The sequence below is a fragment of the Olea europaea genome, unplaced genomic scaffold (genome assembly GCF_002742605.1).
Source record: "Olea europaea var. sylvestris unplaced genomic scaffold, O_europaea_v1 scaffold270, whole genome shotgun sequence".
NCBI lineage: Eukaryota > Viridiplantae > Streptophyta > Magnoliopsida > Lamiales > Oleaceae > Olea > Olea europaea.
Window position 1 is genome coordinate 226,829 of NW_019245399.1, and position 25,870 is coordinate 252,698.

Consider the following 25,870-nt stretch of genomic DNA (forward strand, 5'->3'; position numbering starts at 1 on the left):
TGCACACGGTGTCCGATCTGGGCCCATAAGTACTTTTCGGATTTGTAGTGACCATTTTAGATTGAATTCACAGCTTTGCCGTGACGTATGAGGGATTTCGGGCATTTTTTTGAAGAACGAGCACTTGCATATTTGAATTTTCGACGTTCGAAGAATTGAGCGTAACTTTTGCACACGGTGTCCGTTTTGGCCCATAAGTACTTTTTGAAAATGCAGCAACCGTTTTGGATTGAACTCACGGCACCATCATGACGTAAGAGGGATTTCGACCATTTGTTTTTTGAAAAATGAGCATTTTCACATTTGGATTGTCGACGTTCGAAGAATTGAGCGTAACGTTTGTGTACGGTGTCCGTTTTGGGCCCATAAGCACTTTTCGAAAATGTAGCGACAATTTTCGATTGAACTTAGAGCTTTACCACAACGTATGAGGGATTTTGGTTATTTTTTTCGAAGAACGAGCACTTGCATATTTGGGTTGTCGACGTTCAAAGAATTGAGCATAATTTTGCACACGAGATTCTTTTTGGGCCCATAAGTACTTTTCAGAAATGTAGGGACCATTTTGGATTGAACTCATGGCATTGTTGTGATGTTAGAGGTATTTCGACCGTTTTTTTCGATGAACGAGTACTTGCATATTTGGATTGTCAGCGTTCGAAGAATTGAGCGTAACTTTTGCACACGGTGTCTGTTTTGGGACCATACGTACTTTTCAAAAATGTAGCGACCATTTTGGATTGAACTCCCCACTTTGTCGTGTCGTATGAGGGATTTCGGCCATTTTTCTTTCGAAGAATGAGCACTTGCATTATTGGATTGTCGACGTTCGAAGAATGGAGCATAACTTTTGCACACGGTGTTCGTTTTGGGCCCATAAGTACTTTTCAGAAATGTAGTGACCGTTTTAGATTGAACTCATGGCATCGTTATGATGTAAGAGGGATTTCAGCTGTTTGTTTTTTGAAGAACGAGCACTTGCATATTTTGATTGTCGATGTTCAAAAAATTGAGCATAACTTTTGCACACGATTTCTGTTTTAGGTCCATAAGTACTTTTCGAAAATGTAACGGCCATTTTGGATTGAACTCATGACATTGTCATGACGTAAGAGGGATTTCGACCATTTGTTTTCTGAAGAACGAGCACTTGCACATTTGGATTGTCGGCGTTCGAAGAATTGAGCGCAACTTTTGAAACGGTGTCAGTTTTGGGCCCATAAGTACTTTTCGAAAATGTAGCGAACATTTTGGATTGAACTCACTGCTTTTCGATGCGGTATGTGGGATTTCGGGCATTTTTCATTTGAAGAACGAGCACTTACATATTTGGATTGTCAGCGTTCGAAGAATTGAGCGTAACTTTTGCACACGATTTTCGTTTTGGGCACATAAGTACTTTTCGAAAATGTAGCGACCGTTTTGGATTGAACTCACGGCATCGTCATGACATAAGAGGGATTTCAGCCATCTATTTTTTGAAGAACGAGCACTTGCATATTTAGATTGTCGACATTCAAAGAATTGAGAATAACTTTTGCACACGATTTTCGTTTTGGCCCATAAGTACTTTTTGAAAATGTAACGACCATTTTGGATTGAACTCACACATTGTCGTGACGTAAGAGGGATTTGGACCATTTGTTTTTCTAAGAACGAGCACTTGCATATTTGGATTATCGGCGTTCGAAGAATTGAAGGCAACTTTTGCACACGGTGTTGATTCTGGGCCCATAAGTACTTTTCAAAAATGTGGCGACCGTTTTGGAATGAACTCACTGCTCTACCGTGATGTATGAGGGATTTTGGGCACTTTTCTTTCGAAGAACGAGCACTTGCATATTTGGATTGTCGACATTCGAAGAATTGAGCGTAACTTTTGCACACAATTTTCGTTTTGGGCACATAAGTACTTTCGGAAATGCAGCGACCGTTTTGGATTGAACTCATGGCATCGTCATGACGTAAGAGGGATTTTGGCCATTTATTCTTTGAAGTATGAGCACTTGCATATTTGGATTGTCAGCATTCGAAGAATTGAGTGTAACTTTTGCACACAATTTCTGTTTTGGGCCCATAAGTATTTTTCGAAAATGTAGCGACCGTTTCTGGATTGTACTCACATATCATCATGACGTATGAGGGATTTGGATCGTTTGTTTTTTGAAGAACGAGCACTTGCATGTTTGGATTATCGACGTTTGAAGAATTGAGTGCAACTTTTGCACATGGTGTCGGTTCGGGGCCTATAAGTACTTTTCAAAAATGTTACGACCGTTTTGGATTGAACTCACCGCTTTGCCATGACGTAGGAGGGATTTTGGGCATTTTTCTTTCGAAGAACGAGCACTTACGTGTTTGGATTGTCGGCGTTCGAAGAATTGAGCGTAACTTTTGCATACGGTGTCCGTTTTGGGTCCAAAGTACGTTTCAAAAATGTAGCGACCGTTTTGGATCGAACTCATGCATCATCATGACGTATGAGGGATTTGGACCGTTTATTTTTCGAAGAATGAGCACTTGCATCTTTGGATTTTCGGCGTTCGAAGAATTGAGAGCAACTTTTGCACACGGTGTCGGTTCTGGGCCCATATGTACGTTTCGAAAATGTAGCGACCATTTTGGATTGAACTCACCACTTTGCCATGACGTATGAGGGATTTCGGGCATTTTTCTTTCGAAGAATGAGCACTTGCGTATTTAGATTGTCGGCGTTCAAAGAATTGAGCGTAACTTTTGCATACGGTGTCTGTTTTGGGCCCATAAGTACTTTTCGAAAATGTACCGATCGTTTTGGATTGAACTCATAGCATCATCATCATGTAAGAGGGATTTCAGCCATTTTCTTTCGAAGAACGAGCACTTGCATTTTTGGATTGTCGGCGTTCAAAGAATTGAGCGTAACTTTTGCACACGATTTTTGTTTTGGGCCCATAAGTACTTTTCGAAAATGTAGCGAATGTTTTGGATTGAACTCATGGCATCGTCGTGACATAAGATGGATTTCGACCTTTTTTTCTTTCGAAGAACGAGCACTTGCATAAGTGGATTGCCGGCGTTCGAAGAATTGAGAGCAACTTTTACACACGGTGTCGGTTCTGGGCCCATAAGTACTTTTCGAAAATCTAGCGATCGTTTTGGATTGAACTCACCGCTTTGCCATGATGTATGAGGGATTTCGGGCATTTTTCTTTCGAAGAATTGAGCGTAACTTTTGCACACGATTTTCGTTTTAGGCACATAAGTACTTTTCAGAAATGTAGCGACCATTTTGGATTGAACTCACGACATCATCATGACATAAGAGGAATTTTAGCCATCTGTTTTTTGAAGAACGAGCACTTGCATATTTGGATTGTCGACGTTCGAAGAATTGAGCATAACTTTTGCACACGATTTCCATTTTAGGCCCATAAGTACTTTTCGAAAATGTAGCGACCATTTTGGATTGAACTCATGGTTTCGTCGTGACATAAGAGGGATTTCGACCATTTATTTTTCGAAGAACGAGCACTTGCATACTTAGATTGTCGGTGTTCGAAGAATTGAGCGTAACTTTTGCACACGGTGTCCGTTTTGGGCCCATGCGTACTTTTCGAAAATGTACCGACCATTTTGGATTGAACTCACCGCTTTGCCGTGACGTATGAGGGATTTCAGGCATTTTTCTTTCGAAGAACGAGCACTTGCATAATTGGATTGTTGGCGTTCGAAGAATGGAGCGTAACTTTTGCACACGGTGTTCGTTTTGGGCCCATAAGTACTTTTCGAAAATGTAGCGACCATTTTGGACTGAACTCACGGCTTCGTCGTGACGTAGGAGGGATTTCGGCTGTTTGTTGTTTGAAGAACGAGCATTTGCATATTTGGATTGTCGACGTTCGAAGAATTGAGCGTAACTTTTGCACACGGTTTCCATTTTAGGCCCATAAGGACTTTTCAAAAATGTAACGACCGTTTTAGATTGAACTCACAGCATCATCATGATGTAAGAGGGATTTTGACCATTTTTTTCTAAGAACGTGAACTTACATAGTTGGATTGTCGGCGTTCGAAGAATTGAGCGGAACTTTTGCACACGGTGTCCGTTCTGGGCCCATAAGTACTTTTTGAAATTGTAGCGACCATTTTGGATTGAACTCACTGCTCTACCATGATGTATGAGAGATTTCTGGCACTTTTCTTTCAAAGAACGAGCACTTGCATAATTGGATTGTCGACGTTCGAAGAATGGAGCGTAACTTTTGCACACGGTGTTCATTTTGGGCCCATAAGTACTTTTCAAAAATGTAGCGACCATTTTGGATTGAACTCACGACATCGTCGTGACGTAAGAGGGATTTAGACCATTTGTTTTTCGAAGAATGTGCACTTGCATATTTGGATTGTCGGCGTTCGAAGAATTGAGAGCAACTTTTGCACACGATGTCGGTTTTGGGCCCATAAGTACTTTTCGAATGTACCGACCGTTTTAGATTGAACTCACTATTTTTCCATGACGTATGAGGGATTTCGAGCATTTTTCTTTCGAATAACGAGCACTTGCGTATTTGGATTGTCGACGTTCGTAGAATTGAGCATAACTTTTGTACACGATTTTTGTTTTGGGCACACAAGTACTTTTTGGAAATGTAATGACCATTTTGGATTGAACTCACGGCATCGTCATGACGTAAGAGGGATTTCGACCGTCTGTTTTTTGAAGAATGAGCACTTACATAATTGGACTGTCGACATTCGAAGAATTGAGCGTAACTTTTGCACACGATTTCCGTTTTGGGCCCAGAAGTACTTTTCGAAAATGTAGCGACCGTTTTGGATTGAACTCACGCATCGTCATGACGTAAGAGGGATTTGGACCGTTTGTTTTTCGAAGAACGAGCACTTGCATATTTGGATTGTCGACGTTCGAAGAATTGAGAGCAACTTTTGCCCACGGTGTCGGTTCTGGGCCCTTAAGTAATTTTCGAAAATGTAGGGATCATTTTGGATTGAACTCACCGCTCTACCATGATGTATGAGGGATTTTGGGCACTTTTCTTTCGAAGAATGAGCACTCGCATATTTGGATTGTCGGCTTTCGAATAATTGAGCGTAACTTTTGCACACGGTTTTCGTTTTGGGCCCATAACTACTTTTCAAAAATGTAGCGACCGTTTGGATTGAACTCACGGCATCGTCATGACGTAAGAGAGATTTCGGCCATTTGATTTTTGAAGAACGAGCACTTGCATATTTGGATTGTCAGCATTCGGAGAATTGAGCGTAACTTTTGCACACGATTTTCTTTTTGGGCCATAAGTACTTTTCGAAAATGTAGCGACCGTTTTGGGTTGAACTCACGTATCATCGTGACGTATGTGGGATTTGGACCATTTGCTTTTCAAAGAACGAGCACTTGCATATTCGGATTGTCGGCGTTAGAAGAATTCAGAGCAACTTTTGCACACGGTGTCGGTTCTGGGCCCATATGTACTTTTCGAAAATGTAGCGACCATTTTGGATTGAACTCACCTCTCTACCGTGACATATGCGGGATTTCAGGCACTTTTCGTTCGAAGAACGAGCACTTGCATAATTGGATTGACGACATTCGAAGAATGGAGCATAACTTTTGTACACGGTGTTTGTTTTGGGCCCATAAGCACTTCTCGAAAATGTAGCAACTGTTTTGGATAGAACTCACAGCACTGTCATGATGTAAGTAGGATTTTGACTGTCTGTTTTTTGAAGAACTAGTATTTGCATATTTGGATTGTCGGCGTTCGAAGAATTGAGCGTAACTTTTGCACACTGTTTTCGTTTTGGGCCCTTAAGTACTTTTTGAAAATGTAGTGACCATTTTGGATTGAACTCATGGCATCGTCATGACTTAAAAGGGATTTCGACGATTTATTTTTTGAAGAACGAGCACTTGCATATTTGGATTGTCGACGTTCGAAGAATTGAGTATAACTTTTGCACACGGTGTTCGTTTTGGTCCCATAAGTAGTTTTCAAAAATGTAGAGACCATTTTGGATTGAACTCACGACATCATCGTCATGTAAGAGGGATTTCGACCATTTGTTTTTCGATGAACAAGCACTAGCATATTTGGATTGTCGACGTTCGAAGAATTGAGAGCAACTTTTGCACACGGTGTCCGTTCTGGGCCCATATGTACTTTTCAAAAATGTAGCGATCGTTTTGGATTGAACTCACCGCTTTGCCATGACGTATGAGGGATTCTGGGCATTTTTCTCTCGAAGAACGAGCACTTGCGTATTTGGATTGTCGACGTTCGAAGAATTGAGCGTAACTTTTGTAAACGATTTTCGTTTTGGGCACATAAGTACCTTTCGAAAATGTAGCGACTTTTTGGGATTGAACTTATGGCATCGTTGTGACATAAGAGGGATTTCGGCTGTTTGTTTTTTGAAGAATGAGCACTTGCATATTTGGATTGTCGACGTTCGAAGAATTGAGCATAACTTTTGTACACGATTTCCGTTTTAGGCCCATAAGTACTTTTTGGAAATGTAGCGACCATTTTGGACTGAACTCACGGCATCGTCGTGACGTAAGAGGGATTTTGACCATTTGTTTTTTGAAGAAAGAGCATTTGCATAGTTAGATTGTCGGTGTTCGAAGAATTGAGCGTAACTTTTGAACAAGGTGTCCGTTTTGGGCCCATACGTACTTTTTGGAAATGTAACGACCATTTTGGATTGAACTCATGGCATCGCCGTGATGTAAGAAGGATTTTGGATGTTTGTTTTTTGAAGAACGAGCACTTGCATATTTGGATTGTCGGCGTTCGAAGAATTGAGCACAACTTTTGCACACGGTGTCCGTTCTGGGCCTATAAGTACTTTTCGAGAATGTAGCGACCGTTTTGGATTGAACTCATAGCTTTACCGTGATGTATGAGGGATTTTGGGCATTTGTTTTTGAAGAATGAGCACTTGCATATTTTGATTGTCGGCGTTCGAAGAATTGAGCTAAACTTTTGCACACGGTGTCCGTTTTGGGCCCATAAGTACTTTTTGAAAATGTAGCGACCGTTTTGGATTGAACTCACCTCTCTACCGTGACATATACGAGATTTCAGGCACTTTTCGTTCGAAGAACGAGCACTTGCATAATTGGATTGTCGACGTTCGAAGAATGGAGCATAACTTTTGTACACGGTGTTTGTTTTGGGCCCATAAGTACTTCTCGAAAATGTAGCAACTGTTTTGGATAGAGCTCACAGCACTGTCGTGATGTAAGAAGGATTTCGACTGTCTATTTTTTGAAGAACTAGTATTTGCATATTTGGATTGTCGGCGTTCGAAGAATTGAGCGTAACTTTTGTACACTGTTTTCGTTTTGGGCCCTTAAGTACTTTTTGAAAATGTAGCGACCATTTTGGATTGAACTCATGGCATCGTCATGACTTAAAAGGGATTTCGGCGATTTATTTTTTGAAGAACGAGCACTTGCATATTTGGATTGTCGACGTTCGAAGAATTGAGTGTAACTTTTGCACACGGTGTTCGTTTTGGTCCCATAAGTAGTTTTCAAAAATGTAGAGACCATTTTGGATTGAACTCACGACATCGTCGTGATGTAAGAGGGATTCCGACCATTTGTTTTTCGATGAACGAGCACTTGCATATTTGGATTGTCGGCGTTCGAAGAATTGAGAGCAACTTTTGCACATGGTGTCCGTTCTGGGCCCATATGTACTTTTCAAAAATGTAGCGACCGTTTTGGATTGAACTCACCGCTTTGCCATGACGTATGAGGGATTTTGGGCATTTTTCTCTCGAAGAACGAGCACTTGCGTATTTGGATTGTCCGCGTTCGAAGAATTGAGCGTAACTTTTGCAAACGGTTTTCGTTTTGGGCACATAAGTACCTTTCGAAAATGTAGCGACTTTTTGGGATTGAACTCATGGCATCATTGTGACGTAAGAGGGATTTCGGTTGTTTGTTTTTTGAAGAATGAGCACTTGCATATTTGGATTGTCGACGTTCGAAGAATTGAGCGTAACTTTTGTACACGATTTCCGTTTTAGGCCCATAAGTACTTTTTGGAAATGTAGCGACCATTTTGGACTGAACTCACGGCATCGTCGTGACGTAAGAGGGATTTTGACCATTTGTTTTTTGAAGAAAGAGCATTTACATAGTTAGATTGTCGGTGTTCGAAGAATTGAGCGTAACTTTTGAACAAGGTGTCCGTTTTGGGCCCATACGTACTTTTTGGAAATGTAACGACCATTTTGGATTGAACTCATGGCATCGCCGTGATGTAAGAAGGATTTTGGCTGTTTTTTTTTTGAAAAACGAGCACTTGCATATTTGGATTGTCGGCGTTCGAAGAATTGAGCACAACTTTTGCACACGGTTTCCGTTCTGGGCCTATAAGTACTTTTCAAGAATGTAGCGACCGTTTTGGATTGAACTCATAGCTTTGCCGTGACGTATGAGGGATTTTGGGCATTTGTTTTTGAAGAACGAGCACTTGCATATTTTGATTGTCGGTGTTCGAAGAATTGAGCTAAACTTTTGCACACGGTGTCCGTTTTGGGCCCATAAGTACTTTTCGAAAATGTAGCGACCGTTTTGGATTGAATTCATGGAATCATCATGACGTAAGAGGGATTTCGGCCTTTTTTCTTTCGAAGAATGAGAACTTGCATATTTGGATTGTCGGCGTTCAAAGAATTGAGCGTAACCTTTGCACACGGTTTCCATTTTGGGCCCATAAGTACTTTTCGAAAATGTAGCAAACATTTTGGATTGAACTCACGGCATCGTCATGACATAAGATGGATTTCGACCATTTTTCTTTCAAAGAACGAGCACTTGCATAATTGGATTGTCGATGTTCGAAGAATTGAGCGTAACTTTTGCACACGATTTCTGTTTTGGGCCCACAAGTTCTTTTCGAAAATGTAGCGACTATTTTGGATTGAACTCACTACATCGTCGTGATATAAGAGGGATTTTGACCATTTGTTTTTGAAGAATGAGCGCTTGCATAGTTGGATTGTCGGCGTTCGACGAATTGAGCGCAAATTTTTTACATGGTGTCCGTTCTGGGCCCATAAGTACTTTTCGGATATGTAGCGAACGTTTTGGATTGAATTCACAGCTTTCCCTTGACGTATGAGAGATTTCGAGCATTTTTTCGAAGAACGAGCACTTCCATATTTGGATTGTCGACGTTCGAAGAATTGATCGTAACTTTTGCACATGGCGTCCGTTTTGGGCCCAAAGTACTTTTCAGAAATGTAGCGACCATTTTGGATTGAACTCATGGCACCATCGTGATGTAAGAGGGTTTTCGGCCATTTGTTTTTTGAAGAACGAGCACTTGCATATTTGGATTGTCGACGTTCGAAGAATTGAGCGTAACTTTTACTTACGGTGTCCGTTTTGGGTCCATAAGTAGTTTTCGGAAATGTAGCGACAGTTTTCGATTGAACTTAGAGCTTTACCGCGAGATATGAGGGATTTTGGGCATTTTTTCAAAGAACGAGCATTTGCATATTTGGATTGTCGGCGTTCGAAGAATTGAGCGTAACTTTTGCACACGGTTTCTGTTTCGGGCCCATAAGTGCTTTTCAAAAATGTAGCGACCGTTTTGGATTGAACTCATGGCATTGTCATGACGTAAGAGGGATTTCAGCCATTTTTCTTTCGAAGAATGAGCACTTACATATTTGGATTGTCGGCGTTCGAAGAATTGAGCGTAACTTTTGCACACGATTTTCGTTTTGGGCCCATAATCACTTTTTGGAAATGTAGCGACTGTTTTGGATTGAACTCACGGCATCATCGTGACGTAAGAGGGATTTTGGCTATTTGTTTTTTGAAGAACGAGCACTTGCATATTTCAATTGTCGGCGTTCTAAGAATTGAGCGTAACTTTTGCACACGGTTTTTGTTTTCGGTCCGTAAATACTTTTCGAAAATGTGGCGACCGTTTTGGATTGAATTCACGGCACCGTCGTGATGTAAGAGGGATTTTGGCCGTTTCTTTTTTGAAGAACGAGCATTTGCATATTTGGATTGTCGGCGTTTGAATAATTGAGCGTAACTTTTGCACACGTTGTCCGATTTGGGCCCATAAGCACTTTTCGAAAATGTAGCGACTATTTTGGATTGAACTCACAGCTATACCGTGACGTAAGAAGGATTTCGAGCATTTTTTTTAGAAGAATGAGCACTTGCATATTTGGATTGTCGGCGTTTGAAGAATTGAGCATAACTTTTGCACACGATTTCCATTTTGGGCCCATAAGTACTTTTCGAAAATGTAGCCACCGTTTTGGATTTAACTCATGGCATCGTCATGATGTAAGAGGGATTTCAGCCGTTTTTTCTTTCGAAGAACGAGCACTTGCATAGTTAAATTGTCGGCGTTCGAAGAATTGAGCGTAACTTTTGCACACGATTTTCGCTTTAGGCCCATAAGTACTTTTCGAAAATGTAGCGACCATTTTGGATTGAATACACTACATCATTGTGACGTAAGAGGGATTTTGACCATTTGTTTTTGAAGAATGAGCAATCGTGTAGTTGGATTGTCGGCGTTCGAAGAATTGAGCACAACTTTTGCACACGGTGTCCGTTCTGGGCCCATAAGTACTTTTCGGATATGTAGCGACCGTTTTGGATTGAATTCACAGCTTTGCCGTGACGTATGAGGGATTTTGGACTTTTTTTCGAAGAACGATCACTTGCATATTTAGATTGTCGGCATTCGAAGAATTGAGCGTAACTTTTACACACGGTGTCTGTTCTGGGCCCATAAGTGCTTTTTAGAAATGTAGTGACCGTTTTGGATTGAAATTACGGCACCATCATGATGTAAGAGGGATTTTGATCGTTTTTTTTTTGAAAAATGAGCATTTGCATATTTGGATTGTCAGCGTTCGAAGAATTGAGCGTAACTTTTGCACACGGTGTCCGTTTTGGGCCCATAAGTACTTTTCAGAAATGTAACGACCGTTTTGGATTGAATTCACAGCACCATTGTAACATAAGAGGGATTTCGGCCATTTGTTTTTTGGAAAACAAGCATTTGCATATTTGGATTGTCGGCGTTCGAAGAATTGAGCATAACTTTTGCATACGGTGTCCGTTTTGGGCCCATAAGTACTTTTCAAAAATGTAGCGATAGTTTTCGATGGAACTTAGAGCTTTACCGTGACATATGAGGGATTTTGGGCATTTTTTTGAAGAAAGGGCACTTGCATATTTGGATTGTCGGTGTTCGAAGAATTGAGCGTAACTTTTGCACACGGTTTCCGTTTTGGGCCCATAAGTACTTTTCGGAAATGTAGCGACCATTTTGGATTGAACTCATTACATCGTCGTGACATAAGAGGGATTTCGGTCATTTTTATTTTGAAGAACGAGCACTTGCATATTTGGATTGTCGGCATTCAAAGAATTGAGCTTAACTTTTGCACACGATTTTCGTTTTGGGCCCATAAGTACTTTTTGGAAATGTAGCGACCGTTTTGGATTGAATTCACGGCATCGTTGTGATGTAAGTGGGATTTTGGCCGTTTGTTTTTTAAAGAACGAGCACTTGCATATTTGGATTGTCGGCGCTCTAATAATTGAAAGTATCTTTTGCACACGGTTTCCGTTTTGGGCCAATAAGTACTTTTTGAAAATGTAGTGACCGTTTTGGACTTAACTCACAACATCATCGTGACGTAAGAGGGATTTCGACAGTTTGTTTTTCGAAGAACGAGCACTTGTATATTTGGATTGTCGGCGTTCGAAGAATTGAGCATAACTTTTGCATACGGTGTCCGATTTGGGCCCATAAGTACTTTTCAGAAATGTAGCAAGAACTCACAGCTTTACCGTGACGTATGAGGGATTTCAGGCATTTTTTTGGAAGAACGAGCACTTGCGTATTTGGATTGTCGGCGTTTGAAGAATTGAGCGTAACTTTTGCACACGGTTTCCGTTTTGGGCCCAGAAGTACTTTTCAAAAATGTAGCGACCATTTTGGATTGAACTCATGGCGTCGTCATGACTTAAGAGGGATTTCAATCGATTTTCTTTCGAAGAACGAGCACTTGCATATTTGGATTGTCGACATTCGAAGAATTGAGTGTAACTTTTGCACACGATTTTCGTTTTGGCCCATAAGTACTTTTCAGAAATGTAGCGACCGTTTTGGATTGAACTCACGGTATCATCGTGACGTAATTGGGATTTTGGCCATTTTTTTGAAGAACGAGCACTTGTATATTTGGATTGTCGGCGTTCAAAGTATTGAGCGTAACTTTTGCACACGGTTTCCGTTTTGGGCCCATAAGTACTTTTTGAAAATGTAGCGACCATTTTGGATTGAACTCACGGCATCATCGTGACGTAAGAGGGATTTCGATCATTTGTTTTTAGAAGAACGTGCACTTGCATATTTGGATTGTCGGAATTCGAAGAATTGAGTGTAACTTTTGCACACGGTTTCCATTTTGGGCCCATAAATACCTTTCGAAAATGTAGCAATCATTTTAGATTGAACTCACAGCTTTACCATGACGTATGAGGGATATCAGGCATTTTTTTCTAAGAATGTGCACTTGTATATTTAGATTGTCGGTGTTCAAAGAATTGAGCGTAACTTTTGCACACGGTGTTCGTTTTGTGCCCATAAGTACTTTTTGAAAATGTAGCGACCGTTTTGGATTGAACTCACAACATCGTCGTGGCATAAGAGGGATTTTGACAGTTTGTTTTTCGAAGAAGGTGCACTTGCATAGTTGGATTGCCGGCGTTCGAAGAATTGCGCGTAACTTTTGCACACGGTGTCCGTTCTTGGCCCATAAGTACTTTTTGTGAATGTAGCGACTGTTTTGGATTGAACTCACCACATCGTTCGTGACGTACGAGGGATTTCAGGCCTTTGTTTTTGGAAGAACGAACACTTGCCTATTTGGATTGTCGACGTTCGAAGAATTTAGCGTAACTTTTGCACACGGTGTCCGTTTTGGGCCCATAAGTACTTTTCAGAAATGTAGCGACCGTTTTGGATTGAACTCATAGCACCATCGGGATGTAAGAGGGATTTCGACTGTTTGTTTTTTGAACGATGAGCATTTGCATATTTGGATTGTCGACATTCAAAGAATTGAGCGTAACTTTTGCATACGGTGTCCGTTTTGGGCCAGTAAGTACTTTTCGAAAATGTAGCGACAGTTTTGCGATTGAACATAGAGCTTTACAGCAAGGTATGAGGGATTTCAGGCACTATTTTCGAAGAACGAGCAGTTGCATGTTTGGATTGTCGGCGTTCGAAGAATTGAGCGTAGCTTTTGCACACGGTTTCCATTTTGGCCCTTAAGTACCTTTCAAAAATGTAGCGACCGTTTTGGATTGAACTCATGGCATCGTCATGAGGTAAGAGGGATTTCGGCCATTTTTCTTTCGAAGAACGAGCACTTGCATATTTGGATTGTCGGCGTTCGAAGAATTGAGCATAACTTTTGCACACGGTTTTCGTTTTGGGCCCATAAGTACTTTTTGGAAATGTAGCGACCGTTTTGGATTGAACTCATGGTATCATAGTGACGTAAGTGGGATTTTTGCCGTTTGTTTTTTGAAGAACGAGTACTTGCATATTTGGATTGTCGGCGTTCTAAGAATTGAGTGTAACTTTTGTACACGGTTTCCGTTTTAGGCCCATAAGTACTTTTCAAAAATGTAGCGACCATTTTAGATTGAACTCATGGCATCGTAGTGACGTAAGAGGGATTTCGGCCATTTTTCTTTCAAAGAACGAGCACTTGCATATCTGGATTCTTGGCGTTCGAAGAATTGAGCGTAACTTTTGCACACGGTTTCTGTTTTGGGCCCATAAGTACTTTGCGAAAATGTAGCGACCGTTTTGGATTGAACTCATGGCATCGTCGTGATGTAAGAGGGATTTAAGCCATTTTTCTTTCGAAGAACGAGCACTTGCATATTTGGATTGTCAGCGTTCGAAGAATTGAGCGTAACTTTTGCACACAATTTTCATTTTGGGCCCATAAGTACTTTTTGGAAATGTAGCAACCATTTTAGATTGAACTCACGGCATCGTCGTAACGTAAGAGGGATTTTGGCCATTTGTTTTTTGAAGAACGAGCACTTGCATATTTGGATTGTTGGCATTCTAAGAATTGAGCGTAACTTTTGCACACGATTTCCGTTTTTTGCCCATAAGTACTTTTCGAAAATGTAGCCACCATTTTGGATTGAACTCACGGTACCATCGTGATTTAAAAGGGATTTCAGCCATTTATTATTTGAAGAACGAGCATTTGCATATTTAGATTGTCGACGTTCGAAGAATTTAGCTTTTGCACACGGTTTCCGTTTTGGGCCCATAAGCACTTTTCAGAAATGTAGCGATCGTTTTGGATTGAATTTATGGCATCGTCGTGACATTAGAGGGATTACGACCATTTTTCTTTCGAAGAACGAGCACTTGCATATTTTGATTATTGGCGTTCGAATAATTGAGCAAAACTTTTGTACACAACGTCCGTTTTGGGGCCATAAGTACTTTTCGAAAATGTAGCGACCGTTTTGGATTGAACTCATGGCATCGTCATGAGGTAAGAGGGATTTCGGCCATTTTTCTTTCGAAGAACGAGCACTTGTATATATGGATTGTTAGCGTTCGAAGAATTGAGCGTAACTTTTGCACAAGGTTTTCGTTTTGGGCCCATAAGTACTTTTCGAAAATGTAGCGACCGTTTTGGATTGAACTCATGGCATCGTCATGAGGTAAGAGGGATTTCGGCCATTTTTCTTTCGAAGAACGAGCACTTGTATATATGGATTGTTAGCGTTCGAAGAATTGAGCGTAACTTTTGCACAAGGTTTTCGTTTTGGGCCCATAAGCACTTTTTGGAAATGTAGCGAACGTTTTGGATTGAACTCACAGTATTATAGTGACGTGAGTGGGATTTTTGCCGTTTGTTTTTTGAAGAACTAGTACATGCATATTTAGATTGTCGACGTTCTAAGAATTAAGTGTAACTTTTGCACATGGTTTCCGTTTTGGGCCCATAAGTACTTTTCGAAAATGTAGCGACCGTTTTGGATTGAACTCGTGGCATCTTTGTGATGTAAGAGGGATTTCAGCCGTTTTTCTTTCGAAGAACGAGTACTTGCATATCTGGATTCTCGGCGTTCGAAGAATTGAGCGTAACTTTTGATCACGATTTTCGTTTTGGGCCCATAAGTACTTTGCGAAAATGTAGTGACCGTTTTGGATTGAACTCATGGCATTGTCGTGACGTAAGAGGGATTTCCGCTATTTTTCTTTCGAGGAACGAGCACTTGCATATTTGGATTGTCAGCCTTCGAAGAATTGAGCGTAACTTTTGCACACAGTTTTCGTTTTGGGCCCATAAGTACTTTTTGGAAATGTAGCAAACATTTTGGATTGAACTCACGGCATCGTCATGACGTAAGAGGGATTTTGGCCATTTGTTTTTTGAAGAACAAGCACTTGCATATTTGGATTGTCTGCGTTCTAAGAATTGAGCATAACTTTTGCACACGATCTCCGTTTTCAACCCATAAGTACTTTTCGAAAATGTAGCGACTGTTTTGGATTGAACTCACGTTACCATCGTGATGTAAGAGGGATTTCGGCCATTTATTATTTGAAGAACGAGCATTTGCATATTTGGATTGTCGTCGTTCGAAGACTTTAGCTTTTGCACACGGTTTCCGTTTTGGGCCCATAGGCACTTTTCAGAAATGTAGCGACCGTTTTGGATTGAACTTATGGTATCGTCGTGACATAAGAGGGATTTAGACCATTTTTCTTTCGAAGAACGAGCACTTGCATATTTAGATTGCCGGCGTTCGAAGAATTGAGCGTAACTTTTGCACACGGTTTTCGTTTTGGGCCCATAAGTACTTTTCGAAAATGTAGCGACAGTTTTCGATTGAACATAGAGCTTTACCCCGACGTGTGAGGGATTTCGGGCATTTTTTTTGAAGAACGAGCACTTGCATATTTGGATTGTCGAAGTTCGAAGAATTGTGCATAACCTTTGCACACAGTTTCCGTTTTGGGCCCATAATTCTTTTCGAAAATGTAGCGACCATTTTGAATTGAACTCACGGCATCGTCGTGATGTAAGAGGGATTTCAGCCATTTTTCTTTCAAAGAACGAGCAATTGCATAATTGGATTGTCGGCGTTCGAAGAATTGAGCGTAACTTTTGCACACGATTTCCGTTTCGAGCCCATAAGTACTTTTCGAAAATGTGGCGACTGTTTTGGATTGAACTCACGGCACCATCGTGATGTAAGAGGGATTTCGGTCGTTTGGTTTTTGAAGAACGAGCATTTGCATATTTAGACTGTCGGCGTTTGAAGAATTGAGTGCAACTTTTCCACAAGGTGTCCGTTCTGGGCCCATAAGTACTTTTCGGATATGTAGCGATCGTTTTGGATTGAATTCACAGCTTTGCTGTGACGTATGATGGATTTCGGGCATTTTTTTGAAGAACGAGCACTTACATGTTTGAATTGTCGGCGTTCGAAGAATTGAGCTTAACTTTTGCACAAGGCATCCGTTTTGGGGCCATAAGTACTTTTCAGAAATGTAGCAACCATTTTGGATTGAACTCACGGCACCATCGTGACATAAGAGGGATTTCAGCCGTTTGTTTTTTGAAGAATGAGCACTTGCATATTTGGATTGTCAGCGTTCGAAGAATTGAGCGTAACTTTTGCATACGGTGTCCGTTTTGGCCCAAAAGTACTTTTCGGAAATGTAGCAACAGTTTTTGATTGAACTTAGAGCTTTACCGCGAGGTATGAGGGATTTTGGGTATTTTTTTGAAGAACGAGCACTTGCATATTTGGATTGTCGGCGTTCGAAGAATTGAGCGTAACTTTTGCACACGGTTTCAGTTTTAGCCCATAAGTACTTTTTGAAAACGTAGCGACCGTTTTTGATTGCACTCATGGCATCATCGTGACGTATGAGGGATTTTGGCCATTTTTCTTTCGAAGAACGAGCACTTGCATATTTGGATTGTTGGCGTTCGAAGAATTGAGAGTAACTTTTGCACACGGTATTCGTTTTGGGCCCATAAGTAATTTTTGGAAATGTAGCGACCGTTTTGGATTGAACTTACGGCATCGTCGTGATGTAAGTGGGATTTTGGCTGTTTGTTTTTTGAAGAATGAGCACTTGCATATTTGGATTGTCGACGTTCTAAGAATTGAGCGTAACTTTTGCACACGGTTTCCGTTTTGGGCCAATAAGTACTTTTCGAAAAAGTAGTGACCGTTTTGGATTGAACTCACGCCACCGACATGATGTAAGAGGGATTTCAACCATTTATTTTTTGAAGAACGAGCATTTACATAATTGGATTGTCGGCGTTCGAAGAATTAAGCGTAACTTTTGCACACGTTGTCCGATTTGGACCCATAAGTACTTTTCGAAAATGTAACGACTGTTTTGGATTGAACTCACAGCTTTACCGTGACGTATGAGGGATTTCGGGCATTTTTTTGGAAGAACGAGCACTTGCATATTTGGATTGTCGGCGTTCAAAGAATTGAGCGTAACTTTTGCACACGGTTTCCGTTTTGGCCCATAAGTACTTTTCGAAAACGTAGTGACCATTTTGGATTGAACTCATGGCATCATCGTGACGTAAGAGGGATTTTGGCCGTTTATCTTTTGAATAATGGGCATTTGCATATTTGGATTGTTGGCCTTCGAAGAATTGAGCGTAACTTTTCCATACGGTGTCCGTTTTGGGCTAATAAGTTCTTTTCGAAAATGTAGCGACAGTTTTCGATTGAACTTAGAGATTTACCACGATGTATGAGGGGTTTCAGGCATTTTTTTCAAGGAAAGAGTACTTGCATATTTGGATTGTCGGCGTTCGAAGAATTGAGCGTAACTTTTGCACACGGTTTTCGTTTTGGGCCCATAAGTACTTTTCAGAAATGTAGCGACCATTTTCAATTGAACTCATGGCATCGTCGTGACGTAAGAGGGATTTTGCCCATTTTTTTTTCGAAGAACGAGCACTTACATATTTGAATTGTTGGCGTTCGAAGAATTGAGCATAACTTTTGCACACGATTTTCGTTTTGGGCCCATAAGTACTTTTCAGAAATGTAGCGAATGTTTTAGATTGAACTCACTACATCATCGTGACGTAAGAGGGATTTTGACCGTTTGTTTTTGAAGAACGACCACTTGCACACTTCGATTGTCGTTGTTCGAAGAATTGAGCGCAACTTTTGCATATGGCTTTCGTTTTGAGCCCATAAGTACTTTTTGAAAATGTAGTGACCGTTTTGGATTGAACTCACGGCACCATCGTGATGTAGTAGGGATTTCAGCCATTTGTTTTTTGAAGACCGAGCATTTGCATATTTGGATTGTCGGCGTACGAAGAATTGAGCGTAACTTTTGCACACGGTGTCCGATTTTGGCCCATAAGTACTTTTCAAAAATGTAGCGACTGTTTTGGATTGAACTCACAGCTTTACCGTGATGTATGAGGGATTTCAGGCATTTTTTTATGGAAGAATGAGTACTTGCATATTTGAATTGTCGGCGTTTGAAGAATTGAGCGGAACTTTTGCACCCAGTTTCCCTTTTTTACCCATAAGTACTTTTCAAAAATGTAGCGACCATTTTGGATTGAACTCATGGCATCGTCGTGACGTAAGAGGGATTTCAGCCATTTTTCTTTCGAGGAACGAGCACTTGCATATTTGGATTGTTGGCGTTCGAAGAATTAAGCGTAACTTTTGCACACGGCTTCCGTTTTGGGCCCATAAGTACTTTTTTCGAAAATGTAGCGATCGTTTTGGATTGAACTCACTACATCATCGTGATGTAAGATGGATTTCAACCGTTTGTTTTTGAAGAACGACCACTTGCATAGTTGGATTGTCGACATTCGAAGAATTGAGCGCAACTTTTGCACACGGTGTCCGTTCTGGGCCCATAAGTACTTTTCGGATATGTTACGACCATTTTGGATTGAATACACAGCTTTGCCTTGACGTATGAGGGAGTTCAGGCATTTTTTTTGAAGAACGAGCACTTGCATATTTGGATTGTCGACGTTCGAAGAATTGAGCGTAACTTTTGCACACGGTGTCTGTTTTGGGCCCATAAGTACTCTTCAGAAATGTAGCGACCGTTTTGAATTGAACTCATGGCACCATCGTGACGTAAGAGGGATTTTGACCGTTTATTTTTTGAAAAATGAGCATTTGCATATTTGGATTGTCGGCATTCGAAGAATTGAGCGTAACTTTTGCATACGGTGCCCGTTTTGGGCCCATAAGTACTTTTCGAAAATGTAGCGACAGTTTTCGATTGAACATAGAGCTTTACCGTGACGTATGAGGGATTTTGGGTATTTTTTTTGAAGAACGAGCACTTGCATATCTGGATTGTCGGCGTTCGAAGAATTGAGTGTAACTTTTGCACATGGTTTCCGTTTTGGGCCCGTAAGTACTTTTTGGAAATGTAGCGACCGTTTTGGATTGAACTCATGGCATCATCGTGATGTAAGAGGGATTTCGGCCACTTTTCTTTCGAAGAACGAGCACTTGCATAATTGGATTGTTGGCATTCGAAGAATTGAGTGTAACTTTTGCACATGGTTTTCGTTTTGGGCCCGTAAGTACTTTTTGGAAATGTAGCGACCGTATTGGATTGAACTCACGGCATCGTCGTGATGTAACTGAGATTTTGGCCATTTGTTTTTTGAAGAATGTGCACTTGCATATTTGGATTGTTGACATTCTAAGAATTGAGCGTAACTTTTGCACAAGTTTTCCGTTTTGGGCCAATAACTACTTTTCGAAAATGTAGTGACCATTTTGAATTGAACTCATGGCACCGTCATGATGTAAGAGGGATTTCAATCGTTTTTTTTAAGAACGAGCATTTGCATATTTGGATTGTCGGCGTTCGAAGAATTGAGCGTAACTTTTGCACACGGTGTCGAATTTGGGCCCATAAGTACTTTTCGAAAATGTAGCGACCATTTTGGATTGAACTCATGGCATCATCGTGACGTAAGAGGGATTTTGGCCATTTTCTTTCGAAGAAGGAGCACTTGCATATTTGGATTGTCGGCGTTTGAAGAATTGAGCGTAACTTTTGCACACGATTTTTGTTTTGGGCCTTAAGTACTTTTCAGAAATGTAGCGACCGTTTTGGATTGAACTCACGGCATCATCGTGATGTAAGAGGGATTTTAGCCATTTGTTTTTTTAAGAACGAGCACTTGCATATTTGGATTGTCGGCATTCTAAGAATTGAGCGTAACTTTTGCACATGATTTCCATTTTTGGCTTTGGATTGAACTCACTGCACCGTCGTGATGTAAGTTGGATTTCAGTAGTTCGTTTTTTGAAGAACGAGTATTTGCATATTTGGATTGTCGACGTTCGAAGAATTGAGCGTAACTTTTGTGCCCGGTGTCCGATTTGGGCCCATAAGTACTTTTCAAAAATGTAGCGATTGTTTTGGATTGAACTCACAGCTTTACCATGACGTATGAGGGATTTTGGGCATTTTTTTGGAAGAACGAGCACTTGCATATTTGGATTATCGACGTTTGAAGAATTGAGCGTAACTTTTGCACACGCTTTCTGTTTTGGGCCGATAAGTACTTTTTAGAAATGTAGCGACCATTTTGGATTGAACTCATGGCATCGTCGTGATGTAAGAGGGATTTCGACCGTTTTTCTTTCGAATAACGAGCACTTGCATATTTAGATTGTTGATGTTCGAAGAATTGAGCGTAACTTTTGCACACGGTTTTCGTTTTTGGCCCATAAGTACTTTTCGAAAATGTAGCGACCGTTTTGGATTGAACTCACTACATCGTCGTGACGTAAGAGGGATTTCGACCATTTGTTTTTGAAGAACGACCACTTGCATTGTTGGATTGTCGGCATTCAAAGAATTGAGCGCATCTTTTGCACACGGTGTCCGTTCTGGGCCCATAAGTACTTTTCAGATATGTTGCTACCATTTTAGATTGAATACACAGCTTTGCCTTGACGTATGAGGGAGTTCGGGCATTTTTTTTGAAAAACGAGCACTTGCATATTTAGATTGTCTGCGTTCGAAGAATTGAGCGTAACTTTTGTACACGGTGTCCATTTTGGGCCCATAAGTACTTTTCAAAAATGTAGCGACCGTTTTGGATTGAACTCACGGCACCATCATGACGTAAGAGGGATTTTGACCGTTTGTTTTTTGAAAAATGAGCATTTGCATATTTGGATTGTCGGAATTCGAAGAATTGAGCGTAACTTTTGCATACGGTGCCCGTTTTGGGCCCATAAGTACTTTTCGAAAATGTAGCGACAGTTCTCGATTGAACATAGAGCTTTACCGTGACGTATGAGGGATTTTGGGTATTTTTTTCGAAGAACGAGCACTTGCATAACTGGATTGTCGGCGTTTGAAGAATTGAGTGTAACTTTTGCACATGGTTTCCGTTTTGGGCCCATAAATACTTTTCGAAAATGTAGCGACCGTTTTGGATTGAACTCATGGCATCGTCGTGACGTAAGAGGGATTTCGGCCATTTTTCTTTCGAAGAATGAGCACTTGCATATTTGGATTGTTGGCGTTCGAAGAATTGAGCGTAACTTTTGGACACGGTTTCCGTTTTAGGCCCATAAGTACTTTTTGAAAATGTAGCGACCGTTTTGGATTGAACTCATGGCATCGTCGTGATGTAAGAGGGGTTTCAGCCATTTTTCTTTCGAAGAACGAGCACTTGCATAATTGGATTATCGACGTTCGAAGAATTGAGCGTAACTTTTACACACGATTTTCATTTAGGCCCATAAGTACTTTTTGGAAATGTAGTGACCATTTTGGATTGAACTCACTACATCGTCATGACATAAGTGGGATTTTGACCTTTTTTTTTTGAAGAACGAGCACTTGCATAGTTGAATTGTCGGCGTTCGAAGAGTTGAGCGCAACTTTTGCACATGGTGTCCGTTCTGGGCCCATAAGTACTTTTCGAAAATGTAGCGATCATTTCTGGATTGAACTCATAACTTTACCGTGACGTATGAGGGATTTCGGGCATTTTTTTTGAAGAACGAGCACTTGCATATTTGGATTGTCGGCGTTCGAAGAATTGAGCTTAACTTTTGCACACGGAGTCCGTTTTAGGCACAGAAGTACTTTTTGAAAATGTAGCGACAGTTTTGGATTGAACTCACAGCTTTATCGTGATGTATGAGGGATTTCGGGCTTTTTTTCGAAGAACGAGCTCTTGTATATTTAGATTGTCGGCTTTCGAAGAATTGAGCGCAACTTTTGCACACGGTGTTCGTTTTCAGCCCATAAGTACTTCTCGAAACTGTGGCGACCATTTTGGATTGAACTCATGACATCATTGTGACGTAAGAGGGATTTCCACAGTTTGTTTTTCGAAGAACGAGCACTTGCATATTTGGATTGTCGGCGTTCGAAGTAATGAGCGTAACTTCTGCACACGATTTCCATTTTGGGCCCATAATTACTTTTCGAAAATGTAGCTACCGTTTTGGATTGAGCTCACTATATCATCGTGACGTAAGAGGGATTTCGACCATTTGTTTTTGAAGAATGAGCATTGGATTGTCGACGTTCGAAGAATTGAGCGCAACTTTTGTACACGGTGTCCGTTCTGGGCCCATAAATACTTTTCGGATATGTAGCGACCGTTTTGGATTGAATTCACAGCTTTTTCGTGACTTATGAGGGATTTCGGGCTTTTTTTCGAAGAAGGAGCACTTGCATATTTGGATTGTCGGCGTTCGAAGAATTGAGCGTAACTTTTGCACACGGTTTCCATTTTGGGCCCATAAGTACTTTTCGAAAATGTAGCGACCATTTTGGATTGAACTCATAGCATCGTCATGACGTAAGAGGGATTTTGGCCATTTTTCTTTCGAAGAACAAGCACTTGCATAGTTGGATTGTCGACGTTTGAAGAATTGAGCGTAACTTTTGCACACGATTTTCATTTTGGGCCCATAAGTAGTTTTCGGAAATGTAGCGACGGTTTTGGATTGAACTCACAGTATCATCGTGATGTAAGAGGAATTTTAGCCGTTTGATTTTTTAAGAACGAGCACTTGCATGTTTGGATTGTCGGCATTCTAAGAATTGAGCGTAACTTTTGCACACGATTTTCGTTTTGGGCCAATAAGTGCTTTTCGAAATTGTAGTGACCGTTTTGGATTGAACTCACGACACCGTCATGATGTAAGAGGGATTTCAATCATTTTTTTTAAGAACGAGCATTTGCATATTTGGATTGTCGGCGTTCGAAGAATTGAGCGTAACTTTTGCACACGGTGTCCGATTTGGGTCCATAAGTACTTTTTGAAAATGTAGCGACCATTTTGGATTGAACTCATGGCATCATCGTGACGTAAGAGGGATTTTGGCCATTTTTCTTTCAAAGAACGAGCACTTGCATATTTGGATTGTCGGCGTTCGAAGAATTGAGCGTAACTTTTGCACACGACTTCCGTTTTTGGCCCATATGTACTTTTCGAAAATGTAGCGACTATTTTGGATTGAACTCACTACATCGTCATGACGTAAGAGGGATTTCAACCATTTGTTTTTAAAGAACGACCACTTGCATAGTTGAATTGTCGGCGTTCGAAGAATTGAGTGCAACTTTTGCACACGGTGTCCGTTCTGGGCCCATAAGTACTTTTCGAATATGTAGCGACCGTTTTGGATTGAATACACAGCTTTGCCATGACGTATGAGAGATTTCAGGCATTTTTTCGAAGAATGAGCGCTTGCATGTTTGGATTGTCAGTGTTCGAAGAATTGAGCATAAATTTTACACACGGTGTCCGTTCTGGGCCCATAAGTACTTTTCAGAAATGTAACGATCGTTTTGGATTGAATTCACAGCACCATTGTAACGTAAGAGGGATTTCGGCCATTTGTGTTTTGAAAAATGAGCATTTGCATGTTTGGATTGTCAGCGTTCGAAGAATTGAGCGTAACTTTTGCATACGGTGTCCATTTTGGGCCCATAAGTACTTTTCGAAAATGTAGCGACTGTTTTCGATTGAAAATAGAGCTTTTCTGCAACGTAAGAGAAATTTCGAGCATTTTTTTTGAAGAACGAGCACTTGCATATTTGGATTGTTGGTGTTCGAATAATTGAGCTTAACTTTTGGACACGGTTTCCGTTTTGGGCCCATAAGTACTTTTCGAAAATGTAGCGACCGTTTTGGATTGAACTCATGGCATCGTCGTGATGTAAGAGGGGTTTCAGCTATTTTTCTTTCGAAGAACGAGCACTTGCATAATTGGATTATCGATGTTTGAAGAATTGAGCGTAACTTTTGCACACGGTTTTCATTTGGGCCCATAAGAACTTTTTGGAAATGTAGCGACCATTTTGGATTGAACTCACTACATCGTCGTGACGTAAGTGGGATTTCAACCATTTGTTTTTGAAGAAGGAGCACTTGCATAGTTGAATTGTCAGCGTTCGAAGAGTTGAGCGCAACTTTTGCACACGGTGTCCGTTCTGGGCGCATAAATACTTTTCGAAAATGTAGCGATCGTTTTTGGATTGAACTCATAGCTTTACCGTGACGTATGAGGGATTTCGGGCATTTTTTTTGAAGAACGAGCACTTGCATATTTGGATTGTCGGCGTTCAAAGAATTGAGCTTAACTTTTGCACACGGAGTCCGTTCTGGGCCCATAAGTACTTTTTGAAAATGTAGCGACAGTTTTGGATTGAACTCACAGCTTTACCGTGACGTATGAGGGATTTCGGGATTTTTTTCGAAGAACGAGCTCTTGTATATTTAGATTGTCGGCGTTCGAAGAATTGAGCGCAACTTTTGCACACGGTGTTCATTTTCGGCCCATAAGTACTTCTCAAAAATGTGGCGACCGTTTTGGATTGAACTCATGACATCATTATGACGTAAGAGGGATTTTGACAGTTTGTTTTTCGAAGAAGGAGCACTTGCATAGTTGGAATGTCGGCGTTCGAAGAATTGAGCACAACTTTTGCACACGGTGTCCGTTCTGGGCCCATAACTACTATTTGTAAATGTAGCGACTGTTTCAGATTGAATTCGTGGCATCGTCATGACATAAGAGGGATTTCAGCCATTTTTCTTTCGAAGAACGAGCACTTGCATATTTGGATTGTCGACGTTCGAAGTAATGAGCGTAACTTCTGCACACGGTTTCCATTTTGGGCCTATAAGTACTTTTCGAAAATGTAGCTACCATTTTGGATTGAGCTCACTATATCATCATGACGTAAGAGGGATTTCGACCATTTGTTTTTGAAGAATGAGCATTTGCATAGTTGGATTGTCGACGTTCGAAGAATTGAGCGCAACTTGTTGCACACGGTGTCCGTTCTGGGCCCATAAGTACTTTTCGGATATGTAGCGACCGTTTTGGATTGAATTCACAGCTTTGCCGTGACTTATGAGGGATTTCGGGCTTTTTTTCGAAGAAGGAGCACTTGCATATTTGGATTGTCGCCGTTCGAAGAATTGAGCGTAACTTTTGCACACGGTTTCCATTTTGGGCCCATAAGTACTTTTCAAAAATGTAGCGACCATTTTGGATTGAACTCATGGCATCGTCACGACGTAAGAGGGATTTTGGCCATTTTTCTTTTGAAGAACAAGCACTTGCATATTTGGATTGTCGGCGTTTGAAGAATTGAGCATAACTTTTGCACACGGTTTTCGTTTTGGGCCCATAAGTACTTTTTGGAAATGTACCGACCGATTTGGATTGAACTCATGGCATCTTCGTGATGTAAGAGGGATTTTAGCCATTTG